This window comes from Salmo trutta, chromosome 10 (genome assembly GCF_901001165.1).
Source record: "Salmo trutta chromosome 10, fSalTru1.1, whole genome shotgun sequence".
Classification (NCBI taxonomy): Eukaryota; Metazoa; Chordata; class Actinopteri; order Salmoniformes; family Salmonidae; genus Salmo; species Salmo trutta.
The window spans coordinates 21,182,023-21,203,433 of record NC_042966.1 but is presented as its reverse complement, the minus strand read 5'-3'; the positions used below and the strand labels follow the sequence as shown (position 1 = coordinate 21,203,433).

General features: G+C 46.0%; 1 pseudogene; it reads right to left on the bottom strand.

Annotated features, from left to right (window-relative positions):
• LOC115200809 (trinucleotide repeat-containing gene 6B protein-like) overlaps positions 1-18,097 on the bottom strand; it is a 45,242-nt pseudogene extending 27,145 nt beyond the window's left edge.
• Positions 18,098-21,411: the final 3,314 nt, after the last annotated feature.

Below are 21,411 nucleotides of genomic sequence, written 5' to 3'. Positions count from 1 at the left end.
CCCCCCCCCCCCCCCCTTGTACACTGCTGCTACTCACTGTTTGTTTATTACCTATGCATTGTCACTTTGCCCCCACCTACATGTACAAATTACCTCAACTAGCCTGCACACTTGACTCGGTACCGGTGCCCGCTGTATATAGCCTCGTTATTCTTATTGTCTTACTTTTTATTTTAGCGTACTTGGTAAATATTTTCTTCTTTAACTGCACTGTTGGTTAAGGGCTTGTAAGTAAGCATTTCCTGGTATAAATTTGCAAACATTTCTAAAAACCTGTTTTTGCTTTGTCATTATGGGGTATTGTGTGTAGATTGAGGGGGAAAAAAACAATTTAATCCACTTTAGAATAAGGCTGTAAAGTAACGAAATGTGGAAAGTCAAGGGGTCTGAATACTTTCCGAATGCACTGTCTATATAGGTACAGTTGAAGTCAGAAGCTTACATAAACAAGTTTTAATGACGCCAACCTAACACGGAACCCAAACCGGCTGCGCACGTGCGCCATCGTGCATACATTTATTTTGTCCCCCTACACCAAACGTCATCACGACACGCAGGTTAAAATATCAAAACAAACTCTGAACCAATGACATTAATTTGGGGACAGGTCGAAAAGCATTAAACATTTATGGCAATTTAGCTTGCCATCTAATTTGTCCTATTTAGCTAGCTTGCTGTTGCTCGCTAATTTGTCCTGGGATATAAACATTAGGTTGTTATTTTACCTGAAATGCACAAGGTCCTCTACTCCAACAATTAAACCACACATAAAAATGGACAACCGAATCGTTTCTAGTCATCTCTCCTCCTTCCAGGCCTTTTCATCATTTAACTTATATAGTGACTGGCATCTAAACTTTCATAGTATTACCACGACAACAGTTCGTCTTTCAATCACCCACGTGGGTATAACCAATGAGGAGATGGCACGTGGGTACCTGCTTCTATAAACCAATGAGGAGATGGGAGAGGCAGGACTTGCGATGTGATCCGCATCAGAAATAGGAATGTCTTCTATTTTAGCCCTTGGCAATGCAGACGCTCGTTGATGCGCGCGAGCAGTGTGGGTGCAATAATTGAATAACATAGATTCCTAAATTTATTTCGCGACGCGAGCGGTGTAGTCAGGGTATTAGTGTCTCAACCACTACACAAATTTCTTGTTAACAAACTAGTTTTCGCAAGTCGGTTAGGACATCTACTTTGTGCATGACAAGTAATTTTTCCAACAATTGTTTACAGACAGATTATTTCACTGTATCACAATTCCAGTGGGTCAGAAGTTTACATACACCAAGTTGACTGTGCCTTTAAACAGCTTGGAATATTCCAGAAAATGATGTCATGGCTTTAGAAGCTTCTGATAGGCTAATTGACATCATTTGAGTCAATTGGAGGTGTACCTGTGGATGTATTTCAAGGCCTACCTTCAAACTCAGTGCCTCTTTGCTTGACATCATGGGAAAATCAAAAGAAACCTGCCCAGACTTCAGAAGAAAAATTGTAGACCTCCATCCTTGGAAGCAATTTCCAAACGCCGGAAGGTACCACGTTCATCTGTACAAACAATAGTACGCAAATATAAACACCATGGGACCATGCAGCCGTCATACTGCTCAGGAAGGAGACGCGTTCTGTCTCCTAGAGATGAAGGTATTTTGGTGCGAAAAGTGCAAATCAATCCCAGAACAGCAGCAAAGGACCTTGTGAAGATGCTGGAGGAAACAGGTACAAAAGTATCTATATCCACAGTAAAACGAGTCCTATATCGTCATAACCTGAAAGGCCGCTCAGCAAGGAAGAAGCCACTGCTCCAAACCCGCCATAAAAAAGCTAGACTAAGGTTTGCAACTGCACATGGGGACAAAGATTGTACTTTTTGGAGAAATGTCCTCCGGTCTGATGAAACAAAAATAGAACAGTCAACAAAAAATGACCATCATTATGTTTGGAGGAAAAAGGGGGATGCTTGCAAGCCAAAGAACACCATCCCAACCGTGAAGCACAGGGGAAGCAGCATCATGTTGTGGGAGTGCTTTGCTGCAGGAGGGTCTGGTGCACGCCACAAAATAGATGGCATCATGAGGGAGGAAAATTATGTGGATATATTGAAGCAACATTTAGACATCAGTCAGGAAGTTAAAGCTTGGTTGCAAATGGGTCTTCCAAATGGACAATGACCCCAAGCATACTTCAATAGTTGTGGCAAAATGGCTTAAGGACAACAAAGTCAAAGTATTGGAGTGGCCATCACAAAGCCCTGACCTCAATCCCATAGAACATTTGTGGGCAAAACTGAAAAAGCATGTGCGATTAAGGAGGCCTACAAACCTGACTCAGTTACACAAGCTCTGTCAGGAGGAATGGGCCAAAATTCACCCAACTTATTGTGGGAAGCTTGTGGAAGGCTAACCCGAAACGTTTGACCCAAGTTAAACAATTTAAAAAGGCAATGCTACCAAATACTAATTGAGTATGTAAACTTCTGACCCATTGGGAATGTGATGAAAGAAATAAAAGCTGAAATAAATCATTCTCTCTACTATTATTCTGACATTTCACATTCTTAAAATAAAAGTGGTGATCCTAACTGACCTAAAACAGGGAATTTTTACTAGGATTAAATGTCAGGAATTATGAAAAACTGAGTTTAAATGTATTTGGCTAAAATGTATGTAAACTTCAAACTTCAACTGTATATAAAAACATTGATGCTTCAACCAACATGGCTTTAATCAGAACAAATCTAAAGTAAGTTTTTGTGTTCCTCAAGGTTTTGTTCTCTGACCACTAATGTGATCATTCTAGTGTTGTATAGGAGTATAGCTACTCACCAGCTGGAACTGGATGTGCGGGGGGTAGATGCTGCTTAGCATTGCGATGTGCTGGGGGGACAGCTGAGGGGGGAACACTCCCCCTCCTACACCCCCCACCCCACCCACACCTCCGACTCCACCCACGCTGGGAGGCGGCATCTGCTTCAGCACAGAACCTGGCACCTGGAACATGGACCATCGGTGTTACCATGGGGACGTGGAATATAAAGCATCTTCTGTCTAGCACATTCCATTTCAAAACAGCAAATCAGTGAGTGCACTGCTCATCGATTTGGTGAGTTTTTATTTATCCATTGAGTGTGGTCACCTAAATACTCCCATTAGCCGATGATCAAGAGCAGGCTGGTGAAATAAATCACATCTCTGGAAACAACGTTTCACAGAAAGAACTTACTAAGAAGCCAACGGACCAAAAATATATTGTTCTGAGCGGAGGTTTGGGCATATAGGACTGATTTACATAAGGGTACCTGAGGTGACAGGAACTGATGAGGCACTTGTGCTCGTATCCCTGCGGACGGGTTTATGGGTGGCACACCGGGCTGGTGTCTGGACGGAGGCATCCCACCACCGCTGCTGCCAAACATGTTATGACCACCCTGACAAGGAAACAGAGGGAGGGAGTGGATTACAAACATGGCTGACTCTTTGACAGACATAATGATGGGAGAGATAGGGTGGGAAATGAGAGACATAGAAGAAGAGGGCGATACAACACTGACACAGAGGAACTGATTTTGGGGGACTTTTTACTTGATGCTTAAAGGGAAAATCTGCAATTGCTGCATACATTTTGTTTTTTCTATTAAATGATATGTACTCATTGATTTTTGAAGAACACAATTTATGAGGGATGGACAGTAAGAGAAGTTTCTATGTACAGGGAGATGTGGTGAAGTAGCCTGGTCCCAGATCTTATGGAATAACAACAATAGTCAGAGTTGGCTAAAGCAGAAACAGATCTGGGACCAGGTTAGTGGCGAAGCAATGAGCTGATGGTCTAATGGAGACAGAGGGACACAGCCTTACTTGTCTAGGGGGGATAGTGTGGTTGTAGAGGGGGGAGGGCTTGTAGACAGAGGGCGGAGAGTACTCCTCCCCAAGGCACCCATCCTGATTGGTGAAAGGCAAGGTCTGCTGATCGCAGTGACAGCCAATCAAAGTAGTTTCCCAATATGGGGGAAGAAGTAGGCGAGACAGGGAAGGGACCGGAAGAGGGACACCAAAAGGAGGGTACAGGAAGAGGGACACCAAAAGGAGGGTACAGGAAGAGGGACACCAAAATAAGGAGGGGACAGGAAGAAAGAGACATAGAATAAAGTGTTAACGAGACAAGTGGTACTTGGAGAACAGTCAGTCAGAGGTTGCGTCCGAAATGGAACCATGTACCCTTTAGTGCACTACTTTTGACCAATACCTATAGGGCTCTGATCAAATGTAGTGTACTATAAAGGGAATAGGGTGCAATTTGAGACATATCCACAGAGCGTTGCGATGGTCTGAGGTACCAACCTTGTCAAAGTAAGGCCCAGGGTCGCCAGGCCCCATCTCTTTGGAACCAGGTGAACGGTAGACCATCCCTCCTCCTCCCATGGCTCTCTGCCCTCCTTTACGCATCTCTCCATTGTAGTCATTCAGGCCCATCCCTCGCTTCTCTCCTTCCATCTTCTTATCCTGAGGAGGACCAGGTGCCAAGTCCAGAGGCCGCCCACTAGGATCATCACCCTGCAAATACAGCACATATCCTCATCACTACCACCATCATAAATCAACCCCACCATACCTATTGGCATGCCATTCTCATTGTAATAGATACAACACATTTCTCACTACATACAGTATCTCAAACACACAGTGGATGCCTGTGGGCTCTAAACTTAGCATTTTCTCTGAAACTTACCAGGAGCCCCATGTTGGAGAACTGTTTGTTCATGGGGTTCATCCAGGAGTCTCCTCCTCCACTCTTCAGGGGAGCCTGAGAGACAAACATACAGATATAACATTTCTGGCAGTAGGTTTTTTCTGGCACAAACAAAGGCCATCTTCCCACCAAAAGGCCTCATCAAAAATCCAACTCCTCTCAAGTATCTGCATGAGGCAACCACCATAGAAAACCTAACCTAACCCATTGTGGATGCTGTCCTACCTTGTTGTTGGGCTTCTTGCCCCCGTGACCTTGGCCCCAGCCCCCACTGTTGTAGGAGGAGCTGCTGCCCTGGGACTCACTGTTCCACACCCCTGCTCCTCCCTCCTCCCCTTCCTCCCAGCTGGAGTGACGCGAGGCTGCCACCGAGCCCTGGTCTCCCTCACCCCAGCCTCCTTCTTGCATAGACTTTGAACCTGCTATGGAAATAACAATGAGTAGCATTATTACACCAATAATATGCTGTGTGTTATGATGACACTGCAAATCTGTGATTGTGTCGATTTTTTGGGAGACATTTTGTAAACAAACCCTATGTCTCTACCATTAATGGTTAAAAAGTTACTGACGATTCACTCTGAGAATTTAGCATGATTAGAGTGAATAGAATATTATAACGGCCATGGTCAAAAATGGTCGCTGCTCACTAGAACTCGGTCACTGCTCTGTGGGCAGAATGGCACTAACTTCATGACAGTCCACTTGGAGTTTGCCAAAGGGCACCTAAAGGACGCAGACAATGAGAAACAAGATTCTCTGGTCTGATGAAACCAAGATTGAACTCTTTGGCCTGAATGCCAAGCGTCACGTCTGGAGCAAACCTGGCACCATCCCTACGGTGAAGCATGGTGGTGGCAGCATCATGCTGTGGGGATGTTTTTCAGCAGCAGGGACTGGGAGACTAGTCAGGATCGAGGGAAATATTAATAGAACAGAGAGAGATCAGAGAGATCCTTGATGAAAACCTACTAAATAGCTGTGCAGCAATGGGAGAAACTTCCCAAATACAGGTGTGCCAAGCTTGTAGTGTCATACCCAAGAAGTTGAGGTTGTAATCGCTGCCAAAGGTGCTTCAACAAAGTACTGAGTAAAGGGTCTGAATACTTATGAATGTGTGTAAATCGGTTTATTTATAATTTGCAAAAAATTATAAAAACCTGTTTTTTTACATTATGGGGTATTGTGTGTAGATTGATGAGGGGAAAAAAACAATATACTCCATTTTAGAATAAGGCTGTAACGTAACAAAACGTGGAAAAAGTAAAGTGGTCTGAATACTTTCCGAATGCACTGTACCTAATCAGACATCGTCATGTATTTTTGAGGCTTTACAGTAGTTATTTTCCTTACCAGATTTGATGGGGTTGGGTGAGGGGTTTCCCCAGCCAGAGGTGTTCTTCCCAGGTTCCTCCCCAGGGTCTCCCCAGCCGGTGGGGGTCTCAGTGGGCTTCCCCCAGGCTGCGGTGCCGTTGTCCACTGGGGGGTCGGAGGGAGAGACACCGTCCCAGCCAGACGATGGAGCTACACATGGGCAGGCATAGGGATGTATCCATCAGTGATACAGTGGTGTGATTTATGTACTGTGCTCTATAGGTTTATGGGAAAGACTGATTTCTAAAAGGCTTATGCATGTCTTTACCAACAATCCTTCCTTCCACTCCGCATGTCTATTAGGTAATAGGCTTAATCTTATATTTAAAAAATCTATGTGCAACAGTCCATCATCACAAAGTATAACACATCAGCCTAACAGTTAGTCTCTTACCCATCCCTGGAGCTTTCCCAGGTCCAGGTCCATGGCCAGGGTTGATGTCCCTGCCTCCCATCCCAGTGGGCTGCCTCCCAGGCCCAGGCTGCTGCTGTAGAGCTGGAGGCCCAGGCGGCTGCTGTTGGGGCGGTGGTCCTGGTCCCTGGCCGTGCATTGGCAGCTGCTGACCAGCGGGAACGCCGTTCTTCTCCCACAGGTTGACAGCCTTGTTATTAAACTGGCTGGGGTCTCCCCAAGCCGACGTCCCATCATCAATGTCCATCTTCCTGCTAATGAATTGTGGTGAAGGTTCCTCCCACCCACTGGACTGCGGCCCCTCTCCTCCGTTAGGACCACTGGGGATGGGTCCGGCCGTCCAGCCTGAGCTGCTTTGGTTTTGAGCCTGGGGGCCCGATGGTCTCCCCCAGCCCCCTCCTCCTTGCATGTCCCCTGGGTCCAGCGCTTGCTGCGGTAGCGGCTGCTGCTGGGGCTGTGATTGGTGCTGCTGCTTTTGTGCCATGGGGCCTTTCAGAGAGGCCGTCTGGCTGTTTGGCATCTGTGACGGGTGCATTTTCCCACCCCCCCCTCCACCCCAACGCCCCTGGTGGGGTTTGCTGCCCCCCATGTCCACATCTGCCCCTCCTCCACATGTACCTCCTGCCCCCCAGGCTCTCCTCGGGGCTCCCTCGTCCCAGCTACCCCACGTACCGACTTCTGAGTCTCCCCCACCTTTCCTTTCCTCTCCCCATCCTCCTCCTCCTCCACTGCTTGATTTGGCCTCTCGCTCTCCCCAGTCCCCCCCACCCCTCTCCCTCTGTCCACCACACCCTCCTCCATCCCTCCCCATCTCCTTCCATCCTCCTCCTGTCCCCTTCTCCTCCTGGCTGCCTCCCCAGCCACTTCCTCCTCCACCTTGGTTACCCTGTTGTCCATTATCTCCCCACCCTCCTCCTCCACCACCCCCACCTCCTCCTCTACTACTACGTTCCCTCCCTCCACCCCACTCTGATCCTTCATTCCCCCATCCTTTTCCTTGGCTCTCCCCAGGTCCTACCCCACCCCAGCCTCCTGTAGGCTTCCCCTGGCCTGGTCCAAGGCCTCCTCCTCCTCCCATACCTGCTCCAGTGGTCATTGACGCAGATTGTGTGACACCAGAAGGATTCCTCATGTTGGATCCCGGGTGAGGTGGTCCTCGGTTGGGTAGGGAGTTGCTGCAACCGCTGCTGCTGTTACCACCACTCTCCCAGCCCTCCCCAGAGCCACCAGAGGTCCCCAGGGAAGGGTTGGAGTTCAGGTTGGGAGCTGAGCCAGGGAGAAGGGAAGGAGAATCAGTAGTTGTAGCAGAGCCAGTGGAGTACTGAGAAGACGGACCAATGGGAGGTGGAGAGTTTTTGGATGAAGCAGACAATCCAGAACCTCCTTTTCCTGGTTCTAGGTCCCAGGCCACGTTCTGTCTGATCTGGGTCTGGCCCCAGCCCGTGTTGGAGAGGACGCGCGGGTCCAGGTCATTGCGACTGAGCATTGCCTGTAAGGCCACTTCAGGGTTGGGTGGTGGGGGGTGGGAATACCGGTGGTGGCCATACCCATGGTGTTGATTGTGATTTCCGCCACCTCTGGAGTTTCCTCCACCGCTGGATGAAGAATGACCTCTTCCGCCCCGGCCTCCCCCCCACTCCCCTGTGTCCCCCTCTGCCCCTCCGTCCCCCACTCCAACTCCCTTCTGATTGTCCAAAGCTCTTGTCGTAGTGGTGGATGATTTGGGAGAAGAGGCGGCGGCAGGGGGGTTGCCGATGCTGCCGCCCCCACTGCTGCTGCTGCTACTGCTGCGGCCGCCGACACCACCAGCCTCCCCTCCTGAATTGCCAACTCCACCACTTCCACCCATACCACCTGAATTACCTCCCCAGTCTCCAACTGAAGACCCTCGCTCTCCTCCTCCCCACCCTCCCTGAGATACCCCGGCGGTCTGAGTGTTACCCCCACTTCCAGCGCCCCAGGCTTTCCCTCCATTACCCCCCTGAGCGCTGTACCCCCACCGCGAGCTTCCACCACCCTCAGCAGCTCCCCCTTCCCAACCATCAGTCCTTGAGGCACCCGTTTTGGAGTTAGCAGCGGGGAAAGGCTGGCCTCCCCAGGAGGAGGAAGAGGTTGAGGAAGCAGAGAGGTTGTCTCCCCCGTTGGCTCCTCCCCCACAGTCTATATTGGCTCCCTCCCCTGTCCCCGCGTTTTTTGGTCCTGCTCCGGTCTCCAGTGCCGCTCCACCCCAGCCCCCATCCGACGGGTGCTCTCTGTCTCTGGATTGCATTTGGTGAAGTTGGTGCTGATGAGCGGATTGATTCAAAGCTAGAGGTGGGTTCCCCAGGGCCGGGGGAGGGTTGTTGGCAGACAGAGACCCAACCTGGCTCTGGAGGAAGGAAGAGGGGGGGGCACCTTCAGAGGAAGCTGCCCCAGCTCCATCCTGCTGCACTAGGGCAGGCCAGGCGGAAGGGTTGGCATTTGGGTTGAAGTTGGCACCAGGGATCCCCCCACTGCCACCAAGGGAGCCATCAGGGCCCACTGGCAGAGGGGAGGATTTGGGAATGGGTGGCAATGACGTCCCTGGGGCTGCATTCCCTTCTACAGGACCCTGTGAGGCAGCAGACCCCCACACCACACCGCCGGACAGCATACATTCATTGGACATTGAGAACGAGGAAGTGGGTGAAGGACTGCCAGGATCACCCCCTTTCCATGAGGCACAGCTGTTCGGCATTCCACCACCGCCCTCCCCCGACGACTCACTACCGCTTCCTGGCCCTGAAGCCCCACCTCCTCCGCTCCCGTCGCCAGGGGCGATGCTAGGCCACTCCTCTAGGTCCGAGCCGTCCACAATGACCTTCTCCCTGCCCTGAGAGGAGGGCAGGCTGCCAGAGCCCGTCCCCCACGTGGAATTTGCATAATTTGAAGAAGTAGAAGAAGCAGCGATTGATGATGAAGAGGATGATGAGGTGAGGGGCAGTGAGGGTGCAGCTGGACCCACATAGCCTGGACTGGAATCTGGACGGGAAACAACAAACACACATGATAGACACACACATTGACTGCCGCCCAATTTTTATGGACTTGGACAAAGAGAGAACAAATAGTTTTCCCCAAAACGTTCTACCAAGACAAAGCGAGTAAAGTGGGATGCACTTCTAAAGTATTCAAACAGAGCCTAACTTCGCATAATGCCCCATGTCGACTCATGCCAGACACCCACCTGAGGCAGCAGCCATGGTTGCGTTGGGGCCGTCTCCCCCTCCGCCCCCACCCAGTAGCATGGAGGACAGCGGCGGCTGGCCCCTCTTCAGTAGCACTTTGTGGTCTTGCTGGCAGCGGAATCGCGGGGGCACTTCGCGGGGCATGTAGCGCTGGGGGGCCTGGGTGCCTGCTGTGGGGGGCTGTCCGTTGGCCACCGCCGGCCGCTTCGCATTGTTCCCGCCCTGAGGGGGGGCGCCGCCTGCAGCCGCGGTGGCAGGGGAGGAGGATGGCGAGGGGGTGGGTCCAGGGCTGGGGGAAGCAGAACTGGGGGCAGCAGGAGACTGGGTGGACAAGGGCTTGGTCAATTCTGGCACTGCATGGTGAAGAAGAAGAGAGGTCAGTAAGGAGTATAGAGGACATTCAGCATAAAAATGGTGATATGAAATTAAAAGAACATTTCGTAGTGGATAAAAAAAAACATTTTATCAAGCAATCATCGTTTGAAATAAGAGTCAAATAGCCACATGCATCTAAACAATAGACCAGACCTGGTTCAATACATGTGTATTTCAAATAATGTAGCCAAATATACTACTTTCATTTGAAGTATTTTCAAATAATTGGCTTGGGTTATTTGAAATTGGCTTGGGCTGTGAACAGGGGTATTTGGAAATAGCCAATGGATGACCGTTGAAACTATTTAAGATTCTTTATCAATCGGAATAACTGTAGCTACTTTTTAAGTCAATAACTGCAGTCAACTTCTGCCCTAAGTTAGGAGATAAAGCAGATTGCGTTCTTCATTTCACACTTCACATTTCGAAGCTTACTGGTAGTCCCCAGTCATATGGTGTATGTTTTCAAGCACATAACGACGAGAGACCGTTAACTGTTGTGCAGCACCCGTCAGGAAATCTAGTTACAGTATGGAAATTACAACTTTGCCAGCTAGATATCTTATAACTAAGTTAACTGTCTAAAATGTGCTAAATGCTCTGCAGTTGTACATTTGGTTTGCTAATTTAGAGGCTAGTTAGCTAGCTTCTTGCAAAATTAAGAGTCTTGGTAACAGCAAAGAATCCCCTCCTGGATCTAGAGACCTACTGTCTAATATTTGCTTAGTAGCAATTTTGCGTTACTTGTATAACTTTAAGAGCTGGGATGTCTGTCCTGCAAATTGTTTGTCAGAGACTGTATAAAATGTTTGCAATGTGTTCATGAGCATTTAGCTAGCATTCCCTATGGGATTTTACATATACTTGTTAGCATTGCTAACCATTGGGGTTTGAAAATAGCACCCCCTGTGTTCAGTGCCAGTACTACTGAATATCCTGGGATCGCATAAGGTTTCCAAATACATTTCAAATAACCTTAGAGCAAATCAGACCGGAGTTACAATGCATGGAGTACTGCAATATTTCTATGAGTATTTTCAAATGCATGTCAATATTTTCCAAATGCATTCCCTAATATATACAGGGGGTACTGGTACAGAGCCAATGTGTTGTACCGGTACCCCCTGTATATAGCCACCCTATTGTTATTTTACTGCTGCTCTTTAATTATTTGTTACTTTTTTTTATATATATATATAAAAAAAAAATGTAACTGCATTGTTGGTTAAGGTTGTAAGCATTTCACTGTAAGGTCTACACCCGTTGTGTACGGCACAGGTGACAAATACGATTTGATTTAATATATTCCAATATTCAGTTACTTGTGAGAGGGATGGAAGAAGGAAAGAAACTGTGCTCTTTATCTGCTGGATAGTGTGTCACTGGAGCGACAAAGCACAAAGCCAACCGCATAAACAAACAAAGCTCAGGCACCCAGAACTAAAATCTTGCGTAATTGCATCAGATGCTTGATTAAGTTCTGGTGGGAGAAATATTAGAAAATGTACTAATGAGACTAGCGAAGTCTCTAGCAAAGTCTCCACCCCTCCGAACAGAAACTCAGACAGTTTTGGGCAAGTCTATGGGCCAAAGATGCAAGCACTTGCGAAATCGTGATTAGTACAAATTATCAGTGACAAAAAATCTGCATACTGGAACAGTACTAAGTTCCTCGTTAGTTGTCGCAAAAAAAAAAATGCTAGCGATGAGAACGACAAGACCGCCATAAGCAGACAGAGAAACAGGTGCGACGTTGTGAACATTGCAACCAGGTGAATCTAGCAGAGGACACAAAGACACCACTCACCTTTGTTTTTTTGCTCTGCAACCTGAAATAAGACAAAATGTACATCAGAAGCCAAATATGGAGATATTAATTCATTCATTAAAGACATTCAAGTGAAAGACAAACAGAACTGTATGAACGGCAAAGTAGGTCAATGAAAGAGTAAAATGTTCGGCAGTGGCACTGGCTGGTTGGAGTACTGTGGTCTGGACAGAGTGCCAGGCATAACAACAGTAATCAACAATCTATTATTCATTACATTTAATTTATTGAGACGTGTTGTGTGTATTGCATACAACTTTGCAATACGGAATATGCTCCAGCTGGCCAGGTCATCACAACTTGGTGATATCATGTAGCCTATAATCTGGTTCATCAGAGTACGATTGTGTCAAAACTTAAATTCTAAGAAAAACAATAAGACTGCAACAAGTTAAACTGAGCATCATTCTGGGCAAAGTTGTATGTTGGTGTGGAAATACATCTTTACCTTCTGAGATGCTTCCCTTTTCCTTTTGTCGTCTTTCTTCCTTTTCTTGTCTTCCATGAACTACTGTTCCCTTTCCTGATACTCCTTTCTTGGGGAGAGAGGAAATAGAAGAAACACATTATAAACCGCAAACCAGTACAACTGTCCTTAGAACAATCTGTATACTGGCTTGATCCACAATGATTTACAGCCTAGGGCTCAGTAGACTGAACAGTACATCACCTGCCAAGCATAGGGTAATTATCCACATAATACACCTGCAGGAAATTTCAGGCTTGTGAGTTAGCCAGTAAAAGGATGGAGTGTTCAGGTCTTGTTCTAAGCTTCGAATGCTAAAGGCCCAGTCCTGTTGACAAAGCAGGGACACACTTTCTAATGCCTTGTTTTCAAACTATGACTTAACGCTAGCTAGCCTATACCATGACAGCACTATAAGGGATCTGAAGTATGGCTGCCTTGACTTTTACATTTTAGTAATTTATCAGATGCTCTTATCCAGAGCGACTTACAGTAGTGAATGCATACATTTGTTTCTCTCCGTACTGGTCCCCTGTGGGAATCGAACCCACAACCCTGGCGTTGCAAACACCATGCTCTACCAACTGAGCCACACGGGACTGACACACCTATTAAAATGCAGTTACTGTTTCTGAAAGGCCAGATATACTAAACGGGTTGGTAAGGAACCCATAAGTAAGCATTCAAATAAAAAACGGGGCATGTAACGTTACATCACAAAAATACATGAACTGCCAGCACACTCATTGTTGATAAGAGTCAAGGTGACAGATTGCCATGGACACAATGCTCTGAAAATGACCTGTAAAGACAACGAAACTGATCATGATGTGAATCTCTGGCCCTTATTTATCAGTGACATAGTTAACGTTAGAGGCTATGGGGGCTCACTATGAGCCACAGTTGTCATGATTTCAGGAGCTCAGGGTAACTACTGTAGCTAGTTAGGTTAGCTGCAACAGCCATCCTTCATGCTCGCACGTAACCTTTCGTGCATGGGAATAAGCAACATAGTTCGCTAGCTACCTTTGCAAGTATGAAGGTGCAACAATTATTACAATATAACTAGCTAATGCTAAATCCTGCTGATGGTGGCCATTCAGCAACCGTGGCTAACAACCAAAACGCTGCATGTCGATGGATGTTAGCCATCGTTACGAAACTATGGCGGGCTAAAAATGGACACATCACACGAACAGGCTCAGATCACGAAACCGAGTAGCTAACGTTATCTATCCACGCAACACAGGTAGTTCGCTGACTAACGGTAAATGGACCAACGTCTTCATATTTTAGTGTACGCGAGGTCTTGCACCGACCTAGCAAGGTAAAAGAGATGTAGCTAAATTAGCTGTCTGCTGTGTCGACCAACTACACACCCTGTAACAAGTTGCTAAACTAGCTAGCAAGCTAACAAGCCATCTTTGTTTTTTTTAAATACAAGTATGCCAGCATTATTTGCTGCAGGATTACTACCCAGACTCCGAATTTATATTGCTACAATGGTCTGCTCGTGACTGAAGTAAGCGTCAAGAGAACTTCTCCAGATGCTCACTCGCGCGACGACATCAATTCTGTAGCATGCTAGCTAGCCATATTTTAGCATCGATGTCGACAGAAAATTGCTGCGTTGCAAGACTGTTAGCAATAGCCTCTTATCTATGGAATATGCATACTATTGCAAAATATGCATGCAGTTAACCAACAACTTTACAAATAGTGACGAAGATATACTCACCTCAGGAATCACATATGAAATAGAGCTAGCTAACTAAAGCTAAGATTATTTCCTCTTTCATCTGTGGCTAAAGTGCTTCAGTGCGAAATCCTCTTTTTTTTTGTCATTCGAGGCTACTTGAAAATCAACAGCCCCTAAACGAATAATGAAGTAACGTTATGTGGATAACAAATAAATATACTTGTTGGTGCTCTTGATTTGTAAGTAAGTACTAAGATAATGTAAACCTAGCTAATGTGCAGAAGAATTCGTTTTTAAAGCGCTGGAAAGTCAGTTGGTTGACGGTCGGCCATTTTGCAGCTATGAATCGAATGTCTCGCCAGCAGCAAGCTCTCTCTGGTGGGGGTGAGGGAGATTTTTGTCCTTCAATTAGACAACTGTGGCGTTAGTTTCATACAGCATCATTACCGTTAGACAAGAATTCCTTCGTCAAATAAAATACCAGTTTTAATGAATGTCATGGGTTGATCAAGTATGGACACTGTGCTGTTAAGGGCTGTCTTTGTAATGACGTATTTCAAAAATGTCTGCCATAAAAATGCTACAAATGTTTTAATTTCATGGATTTGGTATTCTAACTGAAACGTTTAGATGCTCCCCCGCCCTTCCCATATTATTTAGAGGCATTGATTATAATGCACTTTTTTTGTGCTGCAGTATTGACTAAACCCTGAGAGTGGCGCAAAACTTCACCACACTACACATTTCTTGCTTATTTTCTTCTCCAAATAATCCGCTCGTTTGCTGTCTGTCTGCGAGGCGTTTGTCTTCCTTTGTGTTGATCTTGTCAGGGATACAGCATTTTGGTTGCAACAGTGGTGAAATTCTCATTTGAACTGATTACAACTATATTTCAAATGTACAAGTACAGTTGTCTTCTTTATTGACTTGGATGCTGTCTTCAACTTATTTTTTGTCTATCAAGAAAGAGAGAAGCAAGGAAAACGAAATAAGGAGTGTTGGATGAAGAAAAGGTTTGAGCAGGTGAACCAACAGAAGACAGGCCAGGGAAAGAAGGGCCAGGGAAAGTCAGGAACATGGGAAAAACAAAAATATAAAAGCAACATGCAACAATTGTAATAATTTGACTGAATTACAGTTCAATTAACGAAATCAAGTAAATTTAACTAAATAAATTAGGCCTTAATCTATGGATTTGACATGACTGGGCAGGGATGCAGCCATGGGAGGGCATAGGCCCACCCACTTGGGAGCCAGACCCAGCCAATCAGAATGAGTTTTTCCCCACAAAAGGTCTTTATTACAGACAGAAATACTCCTGTTTCATCAGCTGCCTGGGTGGCTGGTCTCAGACGATCCCGCAGGTGAAGAAACCAGATGTGGAGGTCCTGGGCTTGCATTGTTACACGTGGTCAGCGGTTGTGAGGCCGGTTGGACGTACTGCAAAACGATGTTAGAGGTGGCTTATGGTAAAGAAATGGACATTACATTCTCTGAGAATAGAGAATACGATAGACATCAAGAAAGCCAGTCAGTTGATTATTGACAAGTTTTTCCAACACTTTTGATAAACAGGGCAAAATAGAAATTGGCCTGTAACAGTTAGGATCAGCTTGATCTCCCCATTAAATAAAGGATGCACCGTGGCTGCCTTTCAAGCAACGGGAACCTCCCCAGAAAGGAGAGACAGGCTTATCAGTGATAGGGGCTGCAACCTTAAAGAAAGGATCTGAACCAGATGTTTTTGGTGGGTCAAGTTTAAGGAGCTCCTTTAGCACCTCAGACTCAGATAAATTTTGTAGCGGGGCAGGGGGAAAAGCGGGAGGAGCATCAGGGCTAGTCGCATTAGAAGGGGTGGGAGATGAGGAAATGATGGATGGGCAATGAGGCATGGCTGAGTCAAATAGGAATCCTGACTTAATGAAATGGTGATTAAAGAGCTCAGCCATGTGCTCCTTGTCAGTAACAACCACATCATGGGACATGGGTAGCTGTGAGGAAGAAGGTTTATTCTCCAAGTCTTTAACCGTTTTCCATAACTTTTTGGGGTTAGACCCAGAGAGAGAGAATTGCTCCTTAAAGTAACTAACTTTGGCCTTCCGGATAGCCTGAGTGCACTTATTTCTCATTTGCCTGAACGAGAGCCAGTCAGCCTGAGTATGTGTGTGCCGAGCCTTTCGCCAAATGGAATTCTTGAGGTGGAGTAACTCTGCAAGATCACGGTCGCACCAGGGGCTGAACCTGTTTTTTTTCTCATTATCTTTATTGGGTGTGTTATACCACTGAAAATATAAAAAAAGATGGTCCAAGCGTCTTCGACAGAGGGGATCAAGCTGATTCTATACCAATTTACAGAGGCCAGGTCATGAAGGAAGGCTTGCTCATTTAAGTTTTTTAGCAAGCGTCTATGACAAATCAGGACAGGTCGTTTCAACAAGCAGCCATTACGAACACAGGCTGTAAAACAGTGATCACTAAGGTAATTACAGAAAACACCAGACTGATACCTATCAGGATTATTTGTGAGGATAACATCAAGGACAAACATTGGCAGTAGAATGGCCCTTACTGAAGAGCTCAGTGACTTTCAACGAAGCACTGTCATTGGATGCCACCACCTTTCCAACAATTCAGTTCGTCAAGACTCTGTCCTGCTATAGCTGCCCCGGTCTACTGTAAGTGCTGTTATTATGAAGTGGAAAGTCTAGGAGCAAAACGGCTCAGCCTCAAAGTGGTAGGCCACACAAGCTCACAGAGCTGGACTGCCGAGTGCTGAAGCGCGTAGCACGTAAAAATTGTCTGTCCTAGGTTGCAACACTCACTACTGAGTTCCAAACTGCTTCTGGAAGCACTGTCAGCACAATAACTGTTGGGAGCTGAGCAGCCATACACAAGCCTAAGATCACCATGCACAATGCCAAGCATCGGCTGGAGCTCGCCACTGGAACAGTGTAAACAGTGAATCACGGTTCACCATCTGGCAGTCAGACGGACAAATCTGGGTTTGGCAGATGCCAGGAGAACGCTACCTGCCCCAATGCATAGTGCCAACTGTAAAGAGGCATCATACAAATGGTCAGTTGTTCCTTCACAGCTAACTTTACCAGCAGAGGGTGCTATGGACACAGAAATACAATATTATGCCAGACCAATAAGCCATTGAAGCATTCTGTTTACTGTAACATGAGTGCTGGTTAAGGCGGTAAATACTCGTTATTTAGGCATAGGAACTTTTATATGAGGGACCTTTTGGATCCAGTCCGTCTCTAACAGGGCAAAAATATTTTAAAACCTGTTATAGGATCCTATGCCTAATGTTTGATATAGTCATTCTACCCTCATCTAACAATTTATTTCTCTCCCACTCACTACCCTTCCTCTCTCCATTCTCATCATTATCAATGTGAAATGGGAGACCCTGGCCTACTGTACTCTTCTGTCCATCCCCCCCTCCTCCCCCTGGCCAGCTGTTGAATACATACCCACCCTTTGGTGCAGACAGCTGCCCATAGCAGGAGGTCCAGCACAGTCACACCAGATTACATAACACCTCCCCCACGAGACACAACACCATCACACACACCATACTGGCATGGGAGGTATGTTTAGACGTACATCTATACATCATGGGAGATATGCCATGGACATCATTTATCTCTCATGTACAGTATGAAACCATTTCCACGAAGAGTAGTATATAGGCTACTGGATAGCAATGATTGAGTCAGAGAAAGGCAAGACCAATGAAGTCCTGAGCAGTGAAGGCTATGGCTAACATATAAAGTGCCTTCTGCCCTGTAACTCTGAAGCAGGCTTTACAATTACAGTGTTGTATGGGGTGGATATCTAATATCTCCCTGAAACTTTAGAAACACTCCATCATGAATACTTCCTTTCACCCCAATACGTTTGATTAGAGCAGGCTTTACACTTACAGCCAGTCTGAGCTGTCTTCTATACTGATACTGCAGAGCGTCATTGAGCGTTGAGGGACAGGCAGGAAACACGTCTTTCAGCGGGGTGTGAACAGAGACAGGAAGTGGAGGTGCCTGGCCCAGTAATATCTCTGCCTCTCTGGCCCCTCCCACAGGAAATGCCAGTCCAATGTGCGTCTGGATCAACAGGCTTCTGGAGGTCCTTAGACAGGGGACTGGAGTGCATCACAAATAACACCCTATCCTCTATATAGTGCAGTACTTTTGACCAGAGCCGTTTGGGCCCTGGTCAAAAGTACTGCACTATAAAGGGAATAGGGTACCATTTAGGACTAACCCTGGAGTGAGAAAGAGCAGGGCAGGGCAAGGGGTACGACCCAGTGAGGGGGCAGACTAGGCTGGGTTACATTCTTATAGTTTGGGTGTGATATTCCGGGAAAGGGGGGTAGGGGAACAGTAGTAACACACACGCAACCACATATCGGTACACATCCTCTGCTATTGTGACCCCCTTTGGTGGTTTAGAGTATATGTCCAAATGTGAAGGAATTCATAAGAGATAATACATGACGTTGTCCTAATTTTATAAATCCTATTCCTCCTATTCGTCCTCTGGAAACATGGAGGTATTTGAGCTGAATGTGCCCTCTGCTACTTGGAAGCTCAAGTTCAGCTCAGTGAGTAGTCCTCCCTCTCTGTCATTACATTTTGATGAGAGTATTTTCCATAGCAGCCTAAAGCCACCAATCTAATTATAAGACATTGTAAATACTTCCAGATATTCTTGGTTAGACCATGCAATGTCATGGTGGAAGACCACTCGACACACTAAATAAAAGGATTCTGACTAACCAACCATTGGATGATCAGTCATTTGACTAAGTTTCCATCTGCATCTCATTGACGAAACACTCCTATTAAAATATGTATCATTCAAATTCATAGGATGAAGTTATTAGAATATTTCAAACTTACTTCAACATTTACGTTATTCTACACCGATCTCGACAAACCATTTTTGTATGTACCTCACTTTGTGTACTGGGGCATTGTCATGCTGAAACAGGAAAGGGCCTTCCCCAAACTGTTGCCACAAAGTTGGAAGCACAGAAACGTCTAGAATGTAATTGTATGCTGTGGAATTAAGATTTCCCTTCACTTGCCTCCTGAGTGACGCGACCGGGAGACCCATGAGACGGTGCACAATTGGCCCAGTGTTGTCCAGGTTAGGGAAGGGTTTGGCTGTCCCATCGAGCTCTAACAACTCTTGTGGTGGGCAGGGCACATGTACGCTGACATGGTCGCCAGTTTGACGGTGTTTCCTCCGACACATTGGTGCGACTGTCTTCCGGGTTAAGCGAGCAGTGTGTCAAGAAGCAGTGCAGCTTGGCAGGGTCGTGTATCGGAGGACGCATGGCTTTAGACCTTCGCCTCTCCCGAGTCCATATGTGAGTTGCACTGATAGGACAAGACTGTAACTTCTAATTGGATATCACGAAAAAGGGGTAAAGAATATAATAATATTTATAATAATATTTCCATTCACTGGAACTAAAGGGCCTATCCCTAACCATGAAAAACAGCCCCAGACCATTAATCCTCCTTCACCAAACTTTACAGTTGGCACTTTGCAGTGTAGGTAGCATTCTCCTGGCATTCGCCTTAACACAGATTCATCCGTCGGACTGCCAGATAGTGAAGCGTGATTCATCACTCCAGTGAACGCGTTTACACTACTCCAGAGTCCAATGGCGGCGAGCTTTACATCACTCCAGACAATGCTTGGCATTGCGCATGGTGATCTTAGGTTTGTATGCGACTGTTTGGCCATAGAAACCCATTTCATGAAGGTCCTGACGAACAGTTCTTGTGCTGACGTTGCTTCCAGTTTGGAGCTCAGTAGTAAGTGTTGCAACCGAGGACAGGGAATTTTTAAGCACTCGGTCCCGTTTTGTAAGCTTGTGTGGCCCACCACTTCATGGCTGAGCCGTTGTTGCTCCTAGACGTTTCCACTTCACAATAACAGCACTGACAGTTGACCAGGGCAGCTCTAGCAGGGCAGAAATTTGATGAACTGACTTGTTGGAAAGGTGGCACACTATGACGGTGCCATGTTGAAAGTCAGTGAGCTCTTCAGTAAGGCCATTCTACTGCCAATGTTTGTCTATGGAGATTGCATGGCAGTGTGCTCGATTTTATACACCTGTGACAGGTGTGACTGAAATAGCTGTGCACTAATTTGAAGGGGTGTCCACATACTTATATATATATAGTGTATGTACAGTTGAAGTCGGAAGTTTACATACACCTTAGCCAAATACATTTAAGCTCAGTTTTTCACAATTCCTGACATTTAATCCTTGTAAAAATTCCCTGTCTTAGGTCAGTTAGGATCACCACTTTATTTTAAGAATGTGAAATGTCAGAATAATAGTAGAGAGAATGATTTATTTCAGCTTTTATTTCTTTCATCATATTCCCAGTGGGTCAGAAGTTTACAAACACTATATTAGTATTTGGTAGCATTGCCTTTAAATTGTTTAACTTGGGTCAAACGTTTCAGGTAGCCTTCCACAAGCTTCCTATAATAAGTTGGGTGAATTTTGGCCCATTCCTCCTGACAGAGCTGGTGTAACTGAATCAGATTTGTAGGCCTCCTTGTGTTGAGATGGTGTTCTTCTTTCTCTAGGAGACAGAACGCATCTCCTTCCTGAGCGGTAGGATGGCTGCGCGGTCCCATGGTGTTTATACTTGCGTACTATTGTTTGTACAGATGAACGTGGTACCTTCAGGCGTTTGGAAATTTCTCTGAAAGGTGAACCAGACTTGTGGAGGTCTACATTTTTTTCTGAGGTCTTGGCACAGTCAACTTAGTGTATGTAAACTTCTGACCCACTGGAATTGTGATACAGGGAATTATAAGTGAAATGATCTGTCTGTAAACAATTGTTGGAAAAATTACTTGTGTCATGCACAAAGTAGATGTCCTAACCGACTTGTCAAAACTATAGTTTGTTAAAAATAAATTTGTGGAGTGGTTGAAAAACAAGTGTATGTAAACTTCCGACTTCAACTATACATACAGTACCAGTCAAAAGTTTGGACACACCTACCCATTCCAGGGTTTTTCTTTATTTGTACTATTTTCTACAATGTCAAATAATAGTGAAGACATCAAAACTATGAAATAACACATATGGAATCATTTAGTAACCAAAGAAGTATTAGACAAATCGAAATATACAGTATTTTATATTTGAGATTCTTCAAAGTAGCCACTCTTTGCCTTTGACAGCTTTGCACAATCTAGGCTGTCTCATCGTCGTGGGTGATCAGGCTACCACCCTCGTGTCATCAG